At 43.8% G+C, this 15,959-nt stretch overlaps 1 protein-coding gene across 1 annotated transcript in view; it reads right to left on the bottom strand.

The window, feature by feature from the left end:
* LOC311248823 (ferroxidase HEPHL1-like) overlaps positions 1–15,959 on the bottom strand; it is a 91,163-nt gene that overhangs the window by 74,279 nt on the left and 925 nt on the right. The window lies entirely within an intron of this gene.

The following is a 15,959-nucleotide window of genomic DNA, read 5'->3' as shown; positions in this document are numbered from 1 at the left end:
ATGACGCCGTAGTCAGAGTGCTCAGGGCCCGCTTCTTCCTCATGGCTAATGCCAATGGACTTAGCACAAGCTAACAGCTAACTCCAGGCTGACTGTTAGCATCAAGCTAGCGTTTCTAGCCTTAACGCAGCAGCGAGCTAACGGCTTAGCCTAACAGCTAACTGGCTAACAGTTAGCTTTTACTGGCTATCGATAGCCACCAGCCAACGCAGTAGCAAGCTAAAGCGGCTACTACTGAAGCTGTATAACGTGAGGAATAGCGATACAGGCCAACACTTCAGACAGCCGACTGTCTCTCCTTCTTTTTATCCAAAAGAAAAAAGGGGAGGCAACACACGTCCCTCTCACAGGTGTTACCACCAGATACAGCGGCATCGGCAGTAAGCCCCCGTTGTACGCGGGCTGCAGCCATCCTGAGCTCGGAGATATTCTCATAATGAAACACCAAGCTCGCATCCCCCCATCCCCCCATCTCGTCTTGAAAAGCGGGGCCAGCGCGTTGGCAGAAGGTATCCGTTTTCAGAGACCCGGGGACTTGAACCCCAGACTCGGAATCACGGCACCAGGAAAACAAAGCTAAGACCTCTCTGAGGAGGAGGACTGTTTTATCGTGGGGCATCAAACTAGAACCCCCGGCCTCCATGCCGCTATGGAGAGGCAACGAAGGGATTCTAGCCTGGAGCCGACCTTACGCAAGCTGCGCAGTTGCCCCCTCACAACTGCACACCTGAGGCCCGCGTCGCAAAACATCACCCGCCCAGAGAGACCGTCAGCTCTCACACAGCCGACCACCTCTAGTATCCAGCTGCAGAGCTGGAGACAACGCCGGCGGGGGAACTGCTCAGCGATGCGCCGGTGGAGGTCAGAATGATCATCATCTTCTAGACTCTCCGGTCCGGTGGTGAGCTGGTGACGACATTATCCTTTCTTTCTCCCGTAAATTAGTGAGAGTGGGAGAAACAAAAGAAAATGCCAACACAGCTCCTATAACTAAACTAACTACTTTAACACTAAACTTAAGCAGTGCTATGACACGGTCTTTGGTGGTGAAAGTAGGGAAGGAGCTTTATAGGAGCGGATGTGGGAGTGGTCAGGCAGGTGGGCGGGTACATGAGGTGAAAGCTTTCATTTAGGTTATGATTAAAGGGACAGTTCCAATAGAGCAAAGCGTAAGCTATAATGAAATATAACCGTAGTTATATGAATACTGGCGTAGTGTCTTGCTTTCACTCCCTGTTGTCCCTGTTTTTTTTCCCTATGTGAAATACTCTAGGGAAGGGTACTACTAGCATACTATAATATCATGCTCCACATCTTCCAGTGTTGTTTTCCTGCTACAACTCACACCATTCAGGATTTCAAAGCGAGATTTCTGTTTCAGGGGCAAAAACAAACTACTTTTGGTGGATGTACTGTATTTGGTGAAATAAATAAATAAAACATAATAATCAAGCACCCTCAAAATCTGTTGAAATGGTGAGTACTCGACTAATGGATTACTCATGCCCAATCCCTACTGTATAGGATATGATTGAATATTCTAAATAAATGGTTGGGGGGAGAAAAACAAGGCGCAGTAGTTTATATAAACTAGAAACCGAGCAATAAAATGGGGAATTGCTCATTCTGGACTCAATAAATAAGATTTCACTCTCCTGGTCCTGTTTTAGGAAAAGATCAAGCAAATCGTCTGGACAGTGTAGGTTGCCTTAATTTTCGATTGTGTCGAGATTACAGAATAAATAATTAAAACAGACGAGTAAGGAAAAGATTGTAAAAAGATTGTTAAAATTTTGTTTACACATCAATCAAATTAAAAACATAATAGAAAATAGAAATAATAAAATACTAGCAAAACACAAATAGAAACAGTTAGTACATTGTGTACTAAAACAATTAGTACACAATGTACCACCAGGGTGGCTAAATCAGATAATCGATTGTCAGCGTATGCTGAAGATCATTCCAGGAAGTTGATGCACTAAAACAAAAGGCTGACTTCCCAAGTTCAGACGGTGCACGAGGGACCTTAAGCATGAGTCATTTGAGCAGGTTAGATATGGTTCAAAATTCCAATCTAGCATTGTTGCAATATAAGGTGGAAGCTTTCCAAGAATAGCCTTATAGATAAACAAATACCATTGATTATTACACCTCACTGCCAGAGTGGCAGCTATCAAGCAAAGGAAGCTTTAAAAAGCAAGTAAAGAGGTTACTTTTGGGTACAGGCACAATGCTTGATATATAACATTTTATTATTTTACTAGTCATTTTATAATATTTTGCTATAATGAGGTGGGTTGGGTTGGATGGGTGTGGGGGGGGGATTATTTATGTATATTGTTTTGTATGTTTATTGTTGGTTTTATTTTTAATTATGTTTGTTCATTGTTTTGTGTGGACCCCAGGAAGAGTAGCTGTTGCCATTTGTAACAGCTAATGGGGATCCAAATAAACTTAATAAATCTGAGGGCACAATGATAGACCGTGGCCAGGGGTGGAAGGAGCAGCATTAATATAAATAACATCCCCAACCCTAATCCAACACTGATAGGAAAACTGCTTCATCAATCCCTTTCTACTAAAAATAGGGAAGCTGGCTCTATTTTCTTTGCTCAAAAATAGGGATATGGTATTTAAATGTAAACTTCTCATCAAGCCAGATAACAAGGTACTTATATTCAGCAACTCTCTCAATGTTAGCATAATCATTATTTCTTACTCAAGAAAACAGCATGCACTTTGTTTTATCAGCATTAAGTATCAGTTTAAGATTAATCCTGTAGCAAAAAAGGAGAGTTGCAGGATCTCAATGGCTAGCTGTACAGAATCAGCAATACAATACACAATAGTGTCATCAGCATAGAGATGAACTTGACAACCGCTCAGAGAAGAGACAATATCATTAATATATATTTTTAAAAGGACTGGACCTAAAATGTAACTCTGCGGGACACCCTTTGTTACAGACAAGAATTCAGACTGGACATTCCCGGACTTCACACACACACTGATATGTCTCTCAAACAAATAACTCTGAAACCAATCACAGAATCATAGATAGAGAGCGAGAGAAACTTGAGAGAGAGAGAGAGAGAGAGAGAGAGAGAGAGAGAGAGAGAGAGAGAGAGAGAGAGAGAGAGAGAGAGAGAGAGAGAGAGGAGAGAGGGAGAGAGAGAGAGAGAGAGAGGGGGAGATAGAGTTTAAGTTTAATTTATTTAAAAATAATATTACCCAGGGACAGTGCACTGCACATTAATCAACATCTTCCGTTTCCACATCAATGTAAAATGTGCCAGAATTAGCTAATGAGCTAGTTTTCATTGGTAGTCCCTGCCTAACGTGCATGTCTTTACGGTGTGGGAGGAAACTGGAGTACCCAGAGGAAACCAACGTGAACACAGGGAGAACATGCAAACTCCACACAGAAAGGCCCCCTTATTCACTACATTCATCTGAACCCACCAATTACTAGTTACTAGGAAGAAAAAGATTTAGCAAACTGATGAAGGTTATATACTTTCACATTTGAAGCCTAGTACCAACTTCTTTCTTCTGCCTTTTACTTTTTCTCCCATCCCCCAATGTAGGCCTAGTGATTATGCCAATTCCCCCCTTGTCGTTGCACTGCCCTACTGTCAGTCTGGGGAGGGTGTAGACTACCCTACTGTCAGTTTGGGGAGGGTGTAGACTACCCTACTGTCAGTCTGGGGAGGGTGTAGACTACCCTACTGTCAGTCTGGGGAGGGTGTAGACTACCGTACTGTCAGTCTGGGGAGGGTGTAGACTACCCTACTGTCAGTCTGGGGAGGGTGTAGACTACCCTACTGTCGGTCTGGGGAGGGTGCAGACTACCCTACTGTTGGTCTGGGGAGGGTGCAGACTACCCTACTGTCGGTCTGGGGAGGATGTAGACTACCCTACTGTCGGTCTGGGGAGGGTGCAGACTACCCTACTGTCGGTCTGGGGAGGGTGTAGACTACCCTACTGTCGGTCTGGGGAGGATGTAGACTACCCTACTGTCGGTCTGGGGAGGGTGCAGACTACCCTACTGTCGGTCTGGGGAGGGTGTAGACTACCCTACTGTCGGTCTGGGGAGGATGTAGACTACCCTACTGTTGGTCTGGGGAGGGTGCAGACTACCCTACTGTTGGTCTGGGGAGGGTGTAGACTACCCTACTGTCGGTCTGGTGAAGGTGTAGACTACCCTACTGTCGGTCTGGTGAGGGTGTGTAGACTACCCTACTGTTGGTCTGGTGAGGGTGTAGACTACCCTACTGTTGGTCTGGTGAGGGTGTAGACTACCCTACTGTTGGTCTGGGGAGGGTGTAGACCCTACTGTTGGTCTGGGGAGGGTGTAGACCCTACTGTTGGTCTGGTGAGGGTGTAGACTACCCTACTGTTGGTCTGGTGAGGGTGTAGACTACCCTACTGTTGGTCTGGGGAGGGTGTAGACCCTACTGTTGGTCTGGGGAGGGTGTAGACTACCACCACATGCCTCCTCTGATACATGTGGAGCTGCCTGACAGCTTGGAGCTTGACTGGAAGTGTGTAACACGCACTGAGGTTCAAGCTATGTCTCCCAGATCCCCTCCCTGCTGAACAGACGACCCGACCGACCAGTAGGAGTCGCTGTTACAACGACTCATAGTACCCACGGCTTCCCACCCGCTAACACTGCTGATTGTGTTCGTAGGAACGCCAGGACCAAGTCGGAGCTACAGCTGCTGGGAATTGAACCCTGGTCTCCATGGTGGTAGGCGAGTGCTTAGACCTCTACACTACCCAGACGCCCCAAGCCTGCCAACTTCAAGAGGACGTAATCAGAGCCAGCAGAACTGGACCACATACATCTTTAACAATTGGTTTTGATAGTCTATCAGTGAGCTGGATGCAATCCTACCTGGAGGGGAGAGAACCGATGGTGGAGGTAAACGGTACCCTACCCCCCCCCCCCCCCCCCCCCCACAGTGAGCTGTGGTGTTCCACAAGGAAGCATACTAGGATTGATTGATTGATTGGAAACTTTATTAACAGATTGCAGAATGGGTACTGTTACAAAGGGTCAGATTAAACCGAATATATATATTTATTACTTGAGATACCTTGTATAATATTTGTATATCGTCTGATACCCCTTGTATATTCTTTGTATATATACACGGAATATCCCTTTACCTAGGTACAGGCCAGACCATAATATTCGTTCTCCTATTGGACAGCGACCCCTAGGTGCCAACGGCCATACCCCCAATGGCAAGTTCAAAGCCACCGCCAAGGCATGTCTCAACATGTCCAGGTTTGCGCAGTAATACGAGACAGAACTGAGGTTGGCACTAGATTATTCACCTTACGTATAAATACGTCGCAGGTGGATACAGCAGTAGTTGAGTACCTAAACGTTGAAGCCTTCACCACGATACCACGTGCCGTGAAGTGGGCCTCTTTGCCCCTGAATAGAGCCTTGAGAACCGCGTGCGAATAGATAGCTAAAGTGTCAGAGTTTAACGCTGTATCGTCGAGTTCGACTTATTCTATTGTGAAGTAATAGTCTATTATTTATAGTGTATCGTGCGGCTACCGTTCTCCGTGACCATCATTACCACCGGTTCGTCGTATCTCTAGCTAGTGCACTTATCCAGGCTGGGCGGCCTAAACTCGCGCCACCACCCGAGGAGTCCTAGACGAGAACCGTTGGATATGTACACCGGAGAACCTACACCGGCGAATGCAGAGCCTTTTCCGGCTGGATTATATTGCTTTGGTACTGTGGCTGCTGGAGCAGAGAACCGTCTACCCAGGGAACAAACTTAACTTTTTGACTTACCAGCCATTTGGCTGGTAGATTTTAAAAACTACTAGCCGGGCAGATTTTTTACCAGCCAAAAATCCAATTAGTATTTATATTGTAACGTTTGGCCACTTTAAATCATTGAACAGAGAGAGAGAGAGGTAGATAGATAGATAGATAGATAGATAGATAGATAGATAGATAGATAGATAGAGAGAGAAGGCAGGCCTGAAAACCTACCTGTTCAAAAAGGCCTTTGACTGTTAGCTTTTTATTTTAATTTTATTGTGCTTTTGTTTTTAAATTGTCTGTTTATACTATGTTTTTAATTAACTATGTTCTATTTTTTATCTTATTTTTATTCTGTATTTTATTTTATTTGTTTTACTAATAATTATTTTATTTCTATTTTTTTAACTGTTTTAACCATGTAGTGTAGCACAAAAGTGCATTACAAATCCAATCTATTATTATTATTATGTGTGGCTGCCGCCCTGGCGGACATCTGTGCTCTACTGAGTGCACCTTTCTAGTCTAGAGAGAGAGCGCTGATTCCCCGTAGCTGAGCAGCCCAGGTGTTTTGTCAACACAAGTTGGAAGGAACCCTGGAGAAAGCGATATAAGGAAACTAATTGCCAATAAATGTGAAGTTATCTTTGAACCTGTTGCAGGGAATATGCCTCTCCACATATTTGGTCAAATGCGAAATAGTAAAATATCAGAGCACAATCAAAAACGCGATTGCAGCGTTTTCTTTTAGGCTAAAGGGTGATGTAAGACCTCATGTGCGTCTCATGTTACAAACTTGACATCGTGAGCAGAGCGCATCTCATTTACATTTAAAGTCACACACACACACACACACACACACACACACACACACACACACACGCACACACACACACACACACTATCAACTCACCATGACCTCGAGCAGAGCGCATCTCATTTACATTTAAAGACACACACACACACACATACACACACACACACACACACACACACACACACACACACACAGTTTCACTTTCGTTTCAACTCACCACTCCCGCATCATATTAATGCCGACCCATGCAGTGGATTTTGTTGGCCGCCAGATGGCGCCCAGACCTTAATTTATGACGGCCAAACATTAAATCTACAAGCCAGTGGCGCTGGGCGTGTAACTATTTTGTACCCTGCGTCTACCCCACTGCTGTGTGGGACCTACCCTGTGAGGAGCACCATCGAGCCCGCCTCTAGGACCACAGAGGCTGGCTATGCTTTCATCCATGCTGTCGTGCATACTGGAGTATAGCTGTTGCTTTGTCTACGGACCAAGGGATTACTGCACTGGCTCCTGTATCTGGAGCCTCGTTATTCCGCGTTGATCCAGACTTTGCTCCCGAACATTCCTCTACCCTGCTGGCTTACAACCGGAGGGAACCCCTTAGTGTCTCCAGCTGACTACGAGTGTGCCTTATGTAATTCTTATGCTACAGGTGGCGTCAGTTATACCCATCTTACTATGCTCATGGACTTACGCTCTTGACTTACTTAAGTGTTCTTCGCCTTACAAGCGCAATCATAATTCTCAATCTGTAACCTACCGTTGCTGCTCTAATAATAAATACCTCTAAATAGAACTTTCTTTGTCAAGCCGTATTCTTGTGTGGGTGTTCACCAGATATACCGTGTACTGTATGGCCAGTAATTAAAGTACATAACTAAGTAGTGGCTTAATGATACCATACTCTCAATACAGTCAGGGAATTGTACCCCTCAGTTACAGGTACAGTACAGTACAGCTCAGTATACAATTGTTAAGGGGATGCAGACCAGAGAAAGACTTTCGTCTTGTTTACATCAGGGTCCCCCATTTTCAATTCATCGTAACATATATGACATACATGACATACAGATAGACACAGACACAGTACTGCTACATCTATACATTTATGACATACCAGATTTGCAAATACAGTACTGTTTGTGATACAAAAAGAGTCCAGAAAAAAAAGTATATACATTTGATGTAGAAACTGTACATTGGATTGGGTAGGTGGGGGGGGGGGGGGGACTGTACATTGGAGGTGGTTGGGTGGGTGGGGGGGGGGGGGGGGGGGGGTTGGGTAGGAGTGGGGTGGGTGGGGTACACTGTACAACTGTAAACAAAACTGTACATTGGAATATTGACAAGACCATACTTGGTAATTTACTGTACATTGGAGGGGGTTGTGTTCGGACATTTACAGTGGCCAGTTTCGAATTGCAGTCTCCCTTAGGTGTTTTTTGAGAGTGTTTTTGAAACACGAACGCTGTTTCTTGCCTCCCACATGCCGGCTGCAATGTGGACTAAGTCATACATAGCACAAGTCCCCTCCGGTACTTGAGGTAACAGCAGTCGCATCTTTTCACCTGCGCAGCTCGATCTCTCAGTGGCGAGGAGTAACGCGTGGGAGGCTCGCGCTGCCCCCGACACTTCCTGATTCCACTGCGCAGGCGCACCAACCGACCTGTAGGAGTCGCTGTCCACAACGCCCGATCCCCACCCATCAGTTTCCCACCCCCTAATACGGCCAATGTGTATTAGTACGGACGACCAGCTAAACTGAAAGCAAATGTGGAGCGCTGGGCTCGAACAGGCGAGCCCAGCGTCTCCAGATTTCGTGGCGAGCGCCTTGCCCACTACGCCACGTAGCCGCCCTCTAGCACAGTCTCTAACAGTAACAGTAAGAAGCATTTTGGATAAAAGTATTCTGTACTTCTGTATGACAACAATGTATACCTTTCAAATGTTAAATGATAAATGATTAAATGATACACACTGAAATCTACGCTCTCTCATCCTGCTTTCCACAAAGCGACAATATTAATAAACAGCAGCTCTGTCATTGAAGTGGGAAAAGTGAGCATTAAACAGCAGCTCTGTCATTGAAGTGGGAAAAGTGAGCATTAAACAGCAGCGCGTCTGCACTCAGAAGATGGCGCGACAATATTGCTCTGGCGTTGAAGTGGGAAAGCGGCAGTGAAGTCCGCGCCGCGCGCGCATCAACACACAGGCAGCGGCAGAGGCAGAGAGGGCCATATAGCGGCGTGTGTCACGTGGCCGTCGCGGCCAATCAGGCGAACCCGGAAACCGAAATCCGCCGAAATCCATTGCGGAAGTGATACACGCTACCGGTACACACTTTACAAAAACCTTTCTCAAGCACCAATTTTTTAATCTATTTTTATAAGATTTTGACCTGTACTACATAAGACTTCAGGCTATGGAACCGCAGTGTTTTCCAGCTACCTCTATGCTGGAACTTAAAAACAGGAATCTGGCAACCACTAAACAGAAATGGGAGTACACACACAACTTTTACTTCAGCGTGTTCAAACCTCTGTTACTCTATTTCATTAGCACTCAAAGTGATTCTTCTTTTTTGCTTTAGCAACTTCTGAATGTTACCTTTCAAAAGAGACCAAGTATAAACCTAAGCTTTGCAAAAAGAGTATGCAGTCGTCAAAAACAAAAAAAGAATGGCCCCATTTTTGGGGTAATGCTTAACACATTCCCCGCCAATGACGAGTTAACTCGTTATAGCCCGCCTATCCTGCATTTTTCTATTGCAGTTTTGCACAATAAATGTTCTTAAAATACCTCTGTACTATGTGAAATATGTCCTAGTAATACAAGAGTACAGTAATAGCTGCCAGTGTTATACCCCTTCAGAAGCATTTATATAGAAATTTTTAAGATAAATGAATATACCGTTATATAGGGGTGGACGGTATAAACGGTATACGGTATAAACGGTATGAATTTGCTCTAAGGTATGGATTTTGACTATACCGTGTAACCGGTAGGGCAGCTCTAAAATAGCAATGACGTCATGTAACCACAGCGCGACTATTTCAATCGCATTTGCCCCTAAAAATAGATCGAATTAGTCATAGATAATAGATATGTGCAAACTGGAAAAAGTTATTTAGGAGGCTTCGCGCAGTGGGCGCACTGGGCGTGTCAACACGCAATTGTCATTTCATAATAAACACATATCACCACGGCGCACAGCAAGTTTCAATTTCAGTTCCTGGCATTTTTAACCAGTGGAGAAAGGTAAGAGATCTTACCTATCGTTTTTCTTATATGAATTATTCTACGTTAATAAAACATACCTGGTGATCAACTACAGTTTGCTGTAAACATTATGATATGTGTGTAGTGTTATGATAACGACGGGAGGACGGCTGCAGCAGTGGATTTGCGAAATAGCATGCAGCTGCAGAGCCGCAGAGCCAGTGGCTCTTTCAGGTCTGGTCACAGGCCCGCTCAACAGCGCCCCCCCACCAAACGGCTGAACGACCTGAAAGAGCCACTGGCTCTGCGGCTCTGCAGCTACATATGCTTCTAGCAAAATCCAGCCCCGCTGTTTGCAATGGGAGCAGCACGGAGTCTCGACTCGGGACTTATTTTATTTGGAATATAATGACTTTATACGCAAAAGTAGCCTAGTTTTAAGTTAAAATATTATAAATCTACATGCCTTGAGGATGTCATTCTTTATATAGCCTGCCTATCAGGCAAAAAAAATTATTCTAACGGAAACACTGATACCGTGATATATACCGTTACCGTCTATGCTTCAAATTATACCGTGATATACATTTTAGACCATACCGTCCACCCCAGGGATGCACCGAATATTCGGCCACCGAAAATTATCGGCCGAAAATGGTTTAAAAAGGCCCTTTCGGCCTTATCACAGAATATCACAGAATGTCAAAGAACAGGGTTACGTTCTAACCTAACGCGTTGTTGTGATGACGTATTCAAAACGCGGCTACAGTCACATAACGCTCCAGCTGCAGGGAGGGGCTGAGCAGTACCCACACTTTAGTTTAACACATTAACTGCCACGCTTATAACTTTTTTAATTGTATTGCTAAATTGACATTACTATGGCCCATTCAACATCGATTAGCTATCGTTCAGGATGTAGGAACGTTATACTTTTTCATTCATATATTCATACGAAAATACCGTCTAGAATATAAGTATGTTTTTATCGTTTTCTGCAGTAATTCCTAGAACGCTAGCTATAGGCCTAAACGCATTATATAGATTATCGATTGCAGTTTATTCGCGATACACGCTATATAAAAAAATCCAACTGAATATGATCCTAAACGTTATGCCTCATCATGCGCGGATGAAAGGGGGGGGGGGGGGGTCGTTTATAATTCCGTGATCGTCAGTAAATGCTTTATGTAGTATGGGTGATATATTGATCAGAGCGGTTTGCATTAACACTTTAATCGCTGTTGACGCTGAAACACGTCTTTCCCCGCCATGCTCATTCTGCCGAAGACGCTGGACAGCGTCTTTGATATCAATATTTCAAAAATCTGTGATCGAAATCATATTTCTCCCCCGGAGACATGAAATGTACTGTTGAGTCCCTCTCAACTCTACAACGGTTCAAGAGCGCCATCTGGTGGCCGATCGGCGGATCGCCCAGGGGAGAAACAGGAAGTGGAAGCTGGTGCTCATTTCAATTGGGTCCGATCACTCTGTAATAGTCCCAGGACTCGAGCTGATCACAACGGATAGTGATCCGTTACTAATAACTCGATAAACAACATGATTTGGACGTATATCCTATTATACAACCTGGAAATGGATCGGATATTTCGACATCCCATAATAGAAAAAATTCTGTTCCATGCTCAGCTCCCAACGGCGAGAGGAAGCTACGGTGAGTTTCAGCGTTATTTGTTAATGTCTTCGATACTAACTGCTCTGATGATCATATCACCCACACTAGATGAATGATATAACGTTGCGCACGGAATTATAAACGACCCCCCGCCCATCCGGTCAACATCAGATCATACGTAGTAACTCCTAGAACCACGTCCAGTTGACATTTTTTATCTCGCACAGATTCCTACTAAACTGTATTTGATCATCAATATAATGCATTTAGGGCTATAAATCAAGTTCTGGAGAAAGCTGCAGAAAACGATAAAAACATACTTATACTTTAGACCGTATTTTAGTATAAATATGTGAATGAAAAAGTATAACGTTGCTACACCCTGAACAATAGATATAGGACATTGAATGGGCCATAGTAATGTCAATTGAGCAATACAATTTAAAAAGTTATAGCCCTGCAAAGAAGGGGAACTTCTCTATGTTAAATAGGGCTGGCGAGGGATGGTAAATTATGAATTTAACCCCGGCGATCAAAGTGTTAATAATAATAAACAATCACGCTGAAAGTAGCGTTACTGTCCTCTTACCGTTCGCCGATGAGACTGGAGGAAAAAGATCCCACTTATTTGACGTCGATCGACTAGATCCATTTCCGGTTTGTATGGCGCAATAAACGCCCAAATCATATCGATTATTGAGTTATGGCAGCGATCCATATACACGGATGTGTGTCTAGAGTCCCGCAACAATATGTGACTGCCGGACGCATTTCCCAGATGCACAGAGATCACCAGAGATGCATTTCCGGTTGTAACTCGTCCGATCATCCACCAGGCGGCGGTATTGAAGTGTTGCACGGTTGTGCCGAGTCCCACTGTCTCAGCCGAGGCTGGGTGAGGGAATTATGAATACCATGGCGAAAAAATTAAATATGATCTCAATAACGTTGTACGCCGTGGAATGGCGGAATTCGCATGACCTTGAAACCTGTCGTACAACGTGAATGGCGGGGGATGTGTTAAGAAGCAGCTCTTCAGTCCTGCGTTCTACAGCCTGTGATGTAAACTCCGCGAGCAACGCGTCCAATAAATGCGTCTTTAACATGCTTTATATCCTCGCCATTACTATATGCCCATCGCGGTTAAAAACGTTTTTAACTAACTTTAGCTACTAACTAAGTTAAGCTATAGCTAACAACGCTTCCATTCCTCTTTCACTCGTCTCTCGTAAGCTACGTCATCCCCCGCTAAGAGTCATGGGAGATGTAGTAAATACAACAGTCCTTCCATGTAGGCTAGAACGCCGTGAATTATGACTCAGTAGCCACGACAGTAACATCAGTCTACTCTGCACTAGTATTCATTTAGAAATTGCAACTTATTAGACATAATTTTGTCATTATAGGTACGTTATAATTAGGGATGCACGATAATTATCGGGCCGATATCAGCCATTATGACGTTATCCCGATAAACCTGATAAAATTATTGATAGCTCCGATAATCAAAAAAGTTTTTTTTACTTTTTTCTTTTCATGCCAACGTTCACACGCACAATATATGCTTACTTAGGATTTGACTTGATTCAACAACAAAGCAGTCGGGGCAATGGCAAGCCGAAAACGGTCGAAAATGTGGTTATTTGAAGTTTGGATATTTATTTTTCACAACTGAGGTAGGTAGCTTTTTTAGAGACTAAAGTACCGAAAAAAGGTACCGTTGGGTCCGGTATCGATTCACAGGTACCGGTACCCTATACTGACAAAGCACAATACCTGTTGGTTTTTAGTTCACTCATTGTTCAGGGAAACACATTGTTAATGACATTGACGGATTGTGAATTTTGTGATTGACTCAAATTATATTTATTTGGAAAAATAAATATAGTCACTTTATTTGAAGAGTCAAAACTGTTCTCTTGGCTTTGTTTTGTTCATAGTATAGTATAGTAACGCTCATGTCATGATAAATCTGGTTAGGTCAAAACTACAGGAATATACATTAAAAAAAATTATCGGTATCGACTTATCGGTATCGACCTTGAGGAGCAGAAAGTTATCGGTATTGATATCGGGTTCAAAAAATCAATATCGTGCACCCCTAGTTATAATGTCTCTAGCCACTCTACACTCAAAATGTTCTTAATTTGAATAGGTGGAATTCAAAACATACTGTTTATCACATATTAATAGACAAGATAGATTGACATACAGTTTTGAGTTGCATCTCAAATGATTCCTTGTATGTGGCATCTACTGTTGACCAGAGGTGTAGAAGTGTGGGGGTGGGGGGTGAAACTGACTACTCAGGGCCCCAAACTGGGGGAGGGCCCTCAGAAGGTCTGGACTAAAAGATGTATAAAGGTTTTACTTTTTACTAAAAGGTGTATATGACAGCTCAGAAACAGATCAGAAACGGATGTACCACACAGCTATGTGAATGTCAAAATCAGATTAGTATTTAGATTTAATTAAGTTCCTACACAACAGTGGCTCTGGAGGTAGAGCAGTCGTCTGGTAATCCGGAGGTTCTCGGTTCAATTCACGCTCCTCCCGGGCAGCGTGTCGAAGAGTCCATGAGCAAGACACTTAACCCCTAACTGCTCCATCGGTGTGTGAATGTGTGAGTGAATGGGTCAAATTTTAGGAACTTTTGTGTGAGTCCCGTGGATCACACACCTCAATTCTCCTTTCATCCCTTTTCACGTGAAGTAAATGGTCGCTTTTTTATATAGCGCTTTTATCCAAAGCGCTTTACAATTTGTTCCTCACATTTGACCCATTCACTCACACGTTCACACACCGACGGCGGAGGGAACCATGCAAGGTGCCAACCTGCTCATCGGGAGCAATTAGGGGTTAAGTGCCTTGCTCAAGGACACATCGACACGCTGCCCGGGAGGAGCGGGAATCTAACCGGGAAACTCTGGATTGCCAGACGACTGCTCTACCTCCTGAGCCACTGTCACCCCTCTAGACACTCTCCAATCCACAGATCCCAGGACGTCTACTTGTAAGGATAATCTGGAATATTTTTTTCTAAACCTGGCTGCTCCTTTGATTACAGAGCCATTGACACCTATTTTTTTTTATCTTTCTATCTCAACAGGAAGATGTCCTTTAGTGTCTGGAAATATGCCCAGCATGTGATCCTGTTGCATAAAGGTGGTGTTAGAGATTATTGAAATAATTACTGTCCTGTCTTCAAGTTACCCTTCTTAGTGAAAGTTTTGGGAGTCTAGGCCTAATAATAATAACTGAAGGTGTGCCACAGGGTTGCCTCGCCTTCTTGTCTTATTGTTATGATTTTATATGCTGTGTGATTTGATGTGTCGTTGTTTTTTTTGCTTATTTCTGTATGTACACTCGACGTGACTGTAAATGAGGAAAACCTCAGTTGCCTTTTGAGTTTAAATAACGGTTTGAAATGAAAATTAAATGAATTGCAGCTGGGGAGAGGAAAGGGCCCAGACACGACCTGTGCACAGGGCCCAGAATTTCTTGCTATGCCGATGCTGTTGACCTTGAACCCCTCCCCCCAATAATCCCCTGCCCCAACCAGCCACAGACCCCAAAACAGGGCTTAGACTCCAAAGGTTTAAAGCCAAGAGACAATAACCTGTATCTCAACAGGAGAAACACCTACTCCGTGACATGACACGTTCAAGGTGGATGTTTAGGCTATTCCTTCAGTTTTTCGGTAGGACCTTTGGGGGGCCTGTTATTGACACAAACGACTAAGCCCTTTGTAAGAAAGTTAATAATATAAATATAATATAATATAAAGTTAATAACAGCGAATAACACAGTCTCTGTCTTAGGGGCCCCCTGAGCCCTTGGGCCCCTGGGCCCGGTAGGTGATCCATCCCTGTATCTGGGTTCTTCACAGAAAAAAAGATCAAGGAACATTAACTTCCTGTTTGTAATGTGCTTTGCATAATCTTACCAGTTAAAACAGTCAAAAAAACTTTGAACTTCCACCTTTTTAGACCAAATTTTACCAACTTGATCATACCTGTGGTCTGAGCAATGGGGCTTGTCCGTTTAGTTGTCAGAGTATAGTCTCTTATTTATGACACATGATCAGTCTCTCAAAGTTCTTGTTCCTTCCTTTTATAGACGTAAAATAGTTTGTACGTCAAAATAGCTAAAACGTAATTAACACACACAATCCCATTCACCCTTGAATTTTGTTTAACTACCAGAAAGCTAGTGAAGAAGACTGTAGTTAAACTGTTAGTTGAATTGCCTACATAGTGAAATGACTCCCGAACACTGTATGAGTGGAACCACCTGCACCTCTTGTCGAGACAATTGATGTTCAATTAAACAGACCCACCTGCCACCATAGTTCATCGGACTGACGTTTAAAATCTGAAATGCAGTGCTATTCCCAGTCTGACCACCCTTTTCCCACAGGAGTTCAGGAGTTTAGGAGTTCAGTGTGAACGGATGCGACATACTTAGGGGTCATCATGGGG

The sequence above is a fragment of the Notolepis coatsorum genome (genome assembly GCF_963971535.1).
Source record: "Notolepis coatsorum genome assembly, contig: SCAFFOLD_476, whole genome shotgun sequence".
Lineage (NCBI taxonomy): Eukaryota > Metazoa > Chordata > Actinopteri > Aulopiformes > Paralepididae > Notolepis > Notolepis coatsorum.
The sequence above is the reverse complement of the archived record's forward strand: the minus strand, read 5'-3'. Positions and strand labels throughout refer to the sequence as shown.